Source organism: Amblyraja radiata, chromosome 17 (assembly GCF_010909765.2).
Source record: "Amblyraja radiata isolate CabotCenter1 chromosome 17, sAmbRad1.1.pri, whole genome shotgun sequence".
NCBI classification, from domain to species: domain Eukaryota; kingdom Metazoa; phylum Chordata; class Chondrichthyes; order Rajiformes; family Rajidae; genus Amblyraja; species Amblyraja radiata.
The window spans coordinates 42,309,040-42,317,842 of NC_045972.1; positions in this window are offsets into that span (position 1 = coordinate 42,309,040).

Sequence of the window (8,803 nt, forward strand, 5' to 3'; positions counted from 1 at the left end):
GTGATGTCACTTGCCCACCAGCTGATTGTCACTGTGACCACGGATCAGGAACTAGAAGGTACCTCGCTTCTCTTGCAGTCGGTGGAAGGGATTGGTCTTAAGGTCATAAGCGGTAGCGGCAGAATTAGGCCATTCGGCCCATCAGGTTTATTCCGCCATTCAATCGTGGCTGATCTATCTCTCCCTCCTAACCCCATTCTCCTGCCTTCTCCCCATAACCTCTGACACTCGTACTAATCAGGAATTTAACGATTTCTGCCTTAAAAATATCCATCGACTTGGCCTCCACAGCCCTCTATGGGTTGAGTTGAGTAGAGCTTAGTTTATTGTCACGTGCACCGAGGTACAGTCGAAAAGCTTTTATTGTGAAGAAGGATTTCGGCTCGAAACGTTGCCTATTTCCTTCGCTCCATGGATGCTGTTGCACCCATTGAGTTTCTCCAGCACTTTTGTCTACCTTTGATTTTCCAGCATCTGCCGTTCCTTCTTAAAAGCTTTTTTGTTGTTGCATGCTAACCAGTTTGCGATAAACCAATACATGATTACAATCGAGCCATCCACAGTGTACAGATACATGATAAAGGGAATAGCATGAATAACACTTAGTTCAACATAAAGTCCAGTAAAGTCTGATCAAAGATAGTATGAATGCCTCCAATGAGGTAGATAGTAGTTCAGGACCGCTCTCTAGTTGTTGGCAGGTGGTTCAGTTGCCTGATAACAGCTGGGAAGAAACTGTCCCTGAATCTGGAGCTGTGGGTTTTCACACTTCTGCAGCTAATGCCCGATGGGAGAGGGTAGAAGAGTGGCCCAGGTGCTACTCGTCCTTGATTACAAGTCTTTTGTTGACTCCTTCACTCTACCCGAGGACTTCTAATCAAGGTCGAGTCACACCCCGGCCACTCCCTCTTCTCCTCTCTCCCATCTCCTTATTAGCAGTACCTTGAAATCACTCCAGGGTATTGGCTATTATGATGTGCCGTTAACAGTGCACTATTAATCTGATGAGGTGATTTGATTCAATTTTGGGCCTGTCTGTATTCTCTTCTGACAGCAGCTGTCAGTGTAGTCTATAACATTAATGCGAAATGGGGCTCTCGCGCTGAAGGATCAACAATTGTGAATGTCATTACTGAAAATATATTGAGGAATAATTTGCAGTAGGTGCATGTAACGCACACAGAAGCAACCCCTACCCATCCAGGCCCTCAATGCTGTATTTGATGGTTGTAGATTGTGAAGAAGCTAATTTTTACCATTGGCTACCAATTGACATCCGCATGTAGCTGTCATTAGCAAGGCTTGCCAGATGATGATAAAGCATAATGAGTAGACAGTACGTACATAACATGTATGGGGGAAAAAGTGTGTAAGAATGAACTGCTGATGCTGGTTTACACCGAAGATAAACACTAAATGCTTGAGTAACGCAGTGGGTCAGGCAGCATCTCTGGAGAAAAGGAATAGATAACGTTTTGAGTTGAGATCCTTTATCAGACTGGAAATAAATACTGCTGTAACAATAAACTCAAAACCAAGTGCATTCAATAATAATAAATAATCATTTACAAAATCTATTCTTTGGCTATAAAATAATCTCGCACATATCAAGAAATATTAAGCCCCACATTTCATTATTTTACATATTGAAAAATGGAAATTGATTAATGGAAATGACCAAACTTAAAATTTGGAACTAAAATGCATTTTACAAAACATAATTGTGCTTTATACAACATGACCTATTCGCGACACAGGAAACTGCAAATGCTGGGGTCTTGAGGAAACCCATCTTGCATTTAATTTTTTTGTGGTTCAAATTAGTGAGGTAAGTGAGATAGGGAATAGTAAATGAATGAATGAATGCCTTGCTGACTATAGAAGACAGACAATTTCTCCTTTTGAAAATAAAGTATAATGTACAACAGTTCCATGCTAGATTTTTATTTTGGACCCAGAATGCTGAGAGTAACACAACGGGTCATGCGGCATCTCTGGAGAAAAGTAATAGGCGACGCTTTGAGTCGAGACCCTTATTCAGACTGATTATTATTTTGTTTATTACCTTCCATTCAGGTAATTGAGTAACAATTTTGTTTTACATATTTTGTTGAACAATCTATCATCCATTTTTAACATTTTCATTGTATAATATAATGAAATGCATGGTTTTATATTTTCCAATATGTGTAAACACCTATTAGAACTAAAGAACATAACTAAAGAACACATTTTGAAAACATTAAGTGTAAGCATTTAATTTGATTTACAATCTGAGGTGGCCTGCAACCCATCAGTGTTGGGGGGTTTTCTGAATATGGACTCAAATGCAAAATTTCCTTTGACTGTTTGGACTAACATGCACTAAATAAGGCACTGTTCATCCTACGAAGCCCTCATTGTTCTTCACATATGTCTGTAGCCACTCCTCCTGTCCTCAAAGTCTTTCACAACTGTCTCAATGAAAGGCAGTGAAGAAGTTGTTCGCAGAAGATGTGTCATTTGTCGTTAACTTAAGTTAACTGTCACACGCACATAGGAACCTGATGATTCTGAATTTTGAGTGCAACTCAACAAACTGAATACAGTAGACACAATGCTGGAGTAACTCAGTGGGTCAGGCAGCATCTCTGGAGAGAAGGAATGGGTGACGTTTCGGGTCGAGACCCTTCTTCAGACTGAAGAAGGGTCTCGACCCCGAAGGAGGGTGTCGACCCGAAATGGCACCCATTCCTTCTCTCCATAGATGCTGCCTGACCCGTTGAGTTACTCCAGCATTTTGTGTCTACCTTCGATTTAAAACAGCATCTGCAGTTCTTTCCTACACAAACTGAATACAGTTATCTGGGCTTATTATCCAGTTCCAAAAAGAGTTAGACATAAATGCTGGAGTAACTCAGCCGGTCAGGCAACATCCCTGGAAGAAAGGAATAGGTGATGTTCGGGTCAAATCCCTTCTTCAGACAGAGTCACGGGAAAACGAAACGAGGGAGAGGGAAACTGGAGGTTTGGAAAGGTACAGAACTAATCAGAGCTGGCACTGATGACCAAGGAAAGGTGGAGTACACAATGGTCCATTGTTGACTGTGGAAGAAGTGCACAGAATGGGAGCAGCAAGAGAGGGTGTTGCACAACTAGCGGAGAGAGGCGGAGAACTACTTCAAAGTAGGCATACCTAGTGGAGATTTCACAGTAGAGCAGAAATTCCTGCACTGTCAGAAATGTTTCATTTTGGTTGAAACTCTAAACCAAGGAACCATAAGAATTCTGACGTGCGCATGTGGCGTACTTTACAAGAGGAGTAAGGCAGAGTTCCTTGATATCCAACCACTATGCATCCCTCAATCAACATCTCTAAAATACACATTATCTGGTCCTTATCATATCTCCGTTTGTGGGACAATGCTATGTACAAATTGGCTGTTGCTGATTAATTCCAATCAAAAGCAAGGTCTAGACATTAATTTTATCAAGTGACCAAGAGTTCTTCAAGTGGGAATTTACAAGGAAAGTAGAACTGTTAGGTTTCACAGCTACAGTGCTACAATATTGATCCAGTGTTATGCTGGTAACAAAAATGGAGAACGTTGAAGGCTTAAAAAGGACCAATTTTGTATGTCAAAATTTGGATATAATAATTGATGTGTTATATCCAATGAAGCAGGCATCACAATTCACATCTGATTTAACAGAATTTACAGCTTTTATACAAGACTGAGATGGTATATCTCTCTACCAGGATGAATGCTACACCTTTTCCCATTATCAGCAGAAATTCATAATTCTCATCACAGTCTGTGATCACAGAAACTCACAGTAGTTGTATGGGCATCAATAATAGGTTCACAACAGGTGAAAGAGTTAGGTGCATTACAGTCAAGTGACAACCATCCACTGAGAAGATATTATAGGCTGCACTTCATGACATATTTTATTGTTTGCTAATGTAATCCACTTAACCATCATGCTTGTTGTGGTTACCTTGTTACTTTCAACAAAGTCTATTTTACCGCATGGCACTTTTCAATCAATCTTTCTGCCATGCTCGAAGTCCAAATACATTATATTTATAAACACACATAACCCCTCTGAGAAGAGCAGACATTTGCTTCAAAATTTGATACCCCACTTAGATTTATAATGTGTTTTATTTTATTTTGCTCTGATATACAGGTGGCCCTACAAATTGACATCTCTGCCTCAGAGGGCAGTGGAGGCAGGTTCTCTGGATGCTTTCAAGAGAGAGCTAGATAGGGCTCTTACAAATAGCGGAGTCAGTGGATATGGGGAGAAGGCAGGAACGGGGTACTGATTGGGGATGATCAGCCATGATCACATTGAATAGCGGTGCTGGCTCGAAGGGCCAAATGGCCTACCGTTGCACCTAGTGTCTAATGACTATTTATTTGTGTGATAGATAACTCATAGGTAATAAATGAAAACTCTATAAATTAACAACAGATATAGTGCAAAAAAAAAAGCCTGAAATCCTTAATGCAGCCAAAGACAGTCCATAGTTCATTGTTCATAGTTTAGTTAGTGTTGTGTAGTGTTCAAGAGCCTGATGGTTGTTGGGAAGAAGCTATTCTTGAACTTGGTGGTCATGGGTTACATATTCATAAATTAGTCTACTTCCCTATACTATCCATCATTGTATACCTCAACCTTCCTGGCACAGATCAATTATATAAGTTCCTAACAACTTGGACAAAGTTTTAGGTATGCGTGAATTGCATAGAAAGAAAATAATTGCTCCGCATTAAAACCAACTTATCATTGGAAAACTTAAAACAAGTAGACAACAATATTTCCCTCCAGCTGCTGCACAGTTGTGGAACAGCTGCTGACAACATCTGTCCATTCTGAGGTATTGCACTTGCTGGTTCATTTTTACTTTTGATGGCTGAATATTTTGGTAACTTTAGTTAATGCTCCTTCTCTTTACTCTCCAAGAAGGCCATTATATTCTAAAAAAAGCCAGTGAATTGTTTCATAATCTCTGTAAGGCATGTAAGCCGGTTTAGTTCTTGTGATCACTGAACACATCGTTGGAGATGGAGACTTAAGGCGATGGACTATATTGAAATATCTTTGAGTTCAGTTTATTGTCACGTGTATCAAGGTACAGTGAAAAGCTTATGTTGCGTGCTAACCAGTCAGCGGAAAGACAGTACATGATTACAATCGAGCCATCCACAGTGCATAATAAAGGGTATATTGTGAATGTGTTTGGTGCAAGATAAAGCCAGTAAAGTCCGATCACAGATAGTCCGAGGGTCTACAATGAAGTAGAGACCTCATGCTGGTGGTAATGTGGGTTACTAATATATTTGATAACATTATGTTACAGTAATGTTATCCAACCCATTGATGCAGTGATCTGAGGATGTAAACTAAGAAAAGGAAGAATGAACTGTCAAAATGTACACTTTAACCATCAGACGAATTCAACAAAGACCACAATTACAAGATGTCTTCATATAATATAATTAGATATTCTGCTAATATTAATGTTGATATTAGCAGGGGGTCATTTTATGATTAGCTCACTAATTTGGTGCAGGTCTTAATTTATTCTTGTTATTTTAACTTGCAAAAAAAAAAAATCCTATTAATTGATTAAAATGTCATCAGCTAACAATGGCTTGGAGTTGGTACCCCGAGAGTGAAACCCTTTTATGTGTGAGTTTGGATCATATCCATACTGTAGGTTGGTGCAGGACACAAATCAAAGCCTTGTTATTTAGGCTGAAAGACATAATATGGCGATTCTTCACGATGGCATGGAAGTCACATCTAGAAAGGGGTCACCAACTTATGAGGAAGAAACATGTGTACACCCTTCAAGTGTAAGCAGTTCTTGAATCTAAAGCTCGTTAAGCGAATACACAGCAATTGTTTCGTTTTCGTAAGTACCACAGAGATTTCTGTCAATTAAAATCTTCCGACAATATTAATTTGAAATATGCACTCGGCTAGTTCAACTATTTCCCTCTGCCACCGAGCAGTAATTCAACTGCAACACTTTGCAGAAGAGCTAAAGTTAGCGACCAATTATTAAACTGGGAGAGGTTACGTTATTTGCTCTGTGCCCAATAATTCGAAGAATGGCAAAGGTTATTTAAAACAATAAATCGACAAAAGAGGTATACATCGATTCAGCAGTTGATTCAGGAGAAACCGTTCTGTTCAGCTTTCTTGTATAGGTTTCGAATGATATTAATTACTTGGAGAATTCCGAATTTAGACGGGCGTCTCTACAACGCGGAGCAAACCCACGGGTTCGCGGCATTTCACACTCTCAAGCTCAAAATGAGTGTTTACTGGTGGATATAAGCGAATAAACGGACCAGGTATCCCCTCTCGAAAACTCATAAAAGGGTAGAAGCGAAAGCAGATTAAAACCATATGAACTGGGCTAAATCCCTGCCGATCAACGGATGTAATCTCCTTTGATTCCACCAGATATATTTCCCAACACGAACATATCCCGGTTTATTTAATTCTCTTTGTCTGTTTATAGCTGCTATTCTGCTCAAGCCCACATCTCAGCGGGAAATCTCACAAATCGATAGTTTTCAAAGTCTTTTGCCCTGCGAAATAAATCAGCGCATTGCATATTATTGCCTTTAGCCTCCCAATGTTAAGAACGTCATTTTACTCTACAATATCATGCTCTGATATCACTCCGTGTTAATGATTGATTGAGATGTTTGTTCATATTCATCTGTTTATAATCCGTTTTTGTTACTTTCAATTACGTTTCTTTGGCGTGGATTAAAGGCTTAATGCTCCATCTTTCCGAAATCATCTTTGGAAGCATTATATTTATACAGGAAAATGACTATTGTCAAATTGTACACGTTGCTAATGTGTGCATCATTGCTTTACATGGACAGATAATTAACATGTGCGCCTCTACCTCCACATTTGTTTCCAAGTACATGGATGTTTCGTAATTTGCTTTGAACTGTCTGGCAAGATGTTTTTAACAAATCTCAAATGTGCAAACATCTGGAACCTGACGAAATGCAACCTTTAACTGCGATTTAAAATGATCTGTACATTGCAGGATAGAGGAGATGCCGCTCAAAATAAGTAATTAATGCAAATAATGCAACTCATACCAGCACTTTGCTCCAATTTCACTCCTTTATCTATATCATATTAAAGATAGATACAAAATGCTGGAGTAACTCAGCGGGTCAGGCAGCATCTCTGGAGAGAAGGAATTTGTGACGTTTCAGGTCGAGACGCTTCTTCAGACTATCTCCTTTTACAGATGCCCTTTAAATTAATCTGCATTATTGCCTTTAATCTGTATATTTCGCAAAATAGTATTTTCTTTCTATTTGCCTTCCACTTTTTTTTTCAGGCTCATAGATTCCTCCGCTTATCAGTTGCGCATCTGGGGCATTAAAAAGAGTATGATGGTTGCAGGAGGCAAATATTAAGCCATCATTTTCTGCAGTCTCTACTGTTTCTGATTTATTTTACCACAGAAACATTCCTCTACATCCAAACCATGCACAGACAAAATAGACACAAAATGCTGGAGTAACTCATCGGGACAGGCAGCATCTCTGGAGAGAAGGAATGTTAATACAGCATTTTGTGTCTCTCTTCGGTGTAAACAGGCATCTGCAGTTGCTTCCGACTTATTTTGTGTCTATCTTCCGTGTAAACCAACATCTCTAGTTGTTTCCTACACTATGCACAAAGAAAATCCGATTGAAACCATTTCGCAGGTAACATCAGTCATTGCCTCTGCAATCCACACGTCCAGCTATTGCCGGGGGAAGTCGTGATTGACAGGAGTGCCTGGGAAGCGCGAGGCGGTCTGGGAAATGTAGTTGGCGGACTACAACTCCCGGAATGCCGCGCGCGGCTGTGACGCGTCCTTCATTTTACATGGCCGGGGAGTGGGCGGGCCGAATGTAAATCGGGCGCCCCGCCCACCGCTGCGGAAACGCCCACCTGCTTCCGGTCCGGTTGCCAAGGCAGCGAACGGGCGACCGGAAGCGGGCGGCGGCGGTCCCTGACGCCCTGACGCCCGGCCGGAGATGGCGGACAGCGGGCGGTTGTCGGCTTCACTCCCGGTCCCGGCCTGGCCTGGCTCCCCTCACTCCCCTCACCCACAGGCCGAGGCGGCCTGCACCGGACCCGACCCCCCCCTCGGGTAAGTCCCGCTTCTCTTCATCCCAGCTCCCTATCATCATCTCCGTGCGCTCTTTATTCCACAGCGCGCTTCACACCTTAACTAAAGCCCATCAACATTTATTTATATCTATAAATATTTCGCAGTCATAGAAACGTAGAACATAGGTGCAGGAGTAGCCATTCGGCCCTTCGCGCCAGCACCGCCATTCAATGTGATAATAACAATAATAATAATAATAATATATTTTATTGTCATTGCACATAGGTGCAACGAGATTTGGTATCACCACAGATCATTGCTGATCATCCACAATCAGTACCCCGTCCCTGCTTTCTCCCCAATATCCTTGATTCCGTTAGCCCCAAGAGCTAAATCTCTCTTAAAATACAATATATTCCGCGTTCAAATGTAATACATGCTTATAGATGATATATAGGTTTCAGAATTATATGTCTGTACTACTCGTTATCCCACAGCTAACAATGGACCGTTTCCTTTATCATCGTTATTTTTTGTGCACGTCTTTCATTCATTTGTTCTCTCTCTCCCTCTGTCTGTCTCTCTACATCACCGTCTCTATACCTCTTGTTTCCATCTCCCCTGACTCTCTGTCTGAAGAAGGGTCTCGACCCGAAATCTCAC